The following is a 1,097-nucleotide window of genomic DNA, read 5'->3' on the forward strand; positions in this document are numbered from 1 at the left end:
AATGTTGGACGTAGCTAGACATACACATACCTGTACAGATACAAACATTTAATGTTGGACGTAGCTAGACATACACATACCTGTCCAGATACAAACATTTAATGTTGGAAATAGCTAGACATACAAATACCTGTACAGATACAAACATATAATGTTGGACGTAGCTAGACATACACATACCTGTACAGATACAAACATTTAATGGTGGACGTAGTAAGACCAACACATACCTGCACATATACAAACATTTAACGTTGGACGTAGCAAAACCAACACATATCTGTACAGATACAAACATTTAATGTTGGACGAAGCAAGACCAACACGAACCTGTATAGATACAAACATTAAATGTTGGACGTAGCTAGACATACACATACCTGTACAGATACAAACATTTAATGGTGGACGTAGTAAGACCAACACATACCTGCACATATACAAACATTTAACGTTGGACGTAGCAAAACCAACACATATCTGTACAGATACAAACATTTAATGTTGGACGTAGCAAAACCAACACATACCTGTACAGATACCAACATTTAATGTTTGACGTAGCAAGACCAACACATACCTGTACAGATACAAACATTTAATGTTGGACGTACCCAGACCAACACATACCTGTACGGTTACAAACACGTAATGGTCGAATATCTATCTAGGACGAGGGAACGTCGAACTCAGACCAACACATACCTGTACAGAGTCAAACACATATTGGTTGAACATATCTATTTTGAACGAGGGAATGTCGTACCCAGACCAACACATACCTATACTTATACAACTATTTAAAGTGGAATGACCACATAGGACAAGGGAAAAAAAAACATCGAACCAAAACTAATACGAACATGTATAAATACAACGGAACAAAGAACATCGATACAAACATTTAATGGTGGACGAAGCAAGACCAACACATACCTGGACAGATTCAAACACGTAATGGTGGAATATCTATATAGGACGAGGGAATGTCGTACCCAGACCAACACATACCTATACTTATACAACTATTTAAAGTGGAATGCCCACATAGGACAAGGGAACAAAGAACATCGAACCAAGACTAATACGAACATGTA

This window comes from Mizuhopecten yessoensis, unplaced genomic scaffold (genome assembly GCF_002113885.1).
Source record: "Mizuhopecten yessoensis strain PY_sf001 unplaced genomic scaffold, ASM211388v2 scaffold9709, whole genome shotgun sequence".
NCBI classification, from domain to species: Eukaryota; Metazoa; Mollusca; class Bivalvia; order Pectinida; family Pectinidae; genus Mizuhopecten; species Mizuhopecten yessoensis.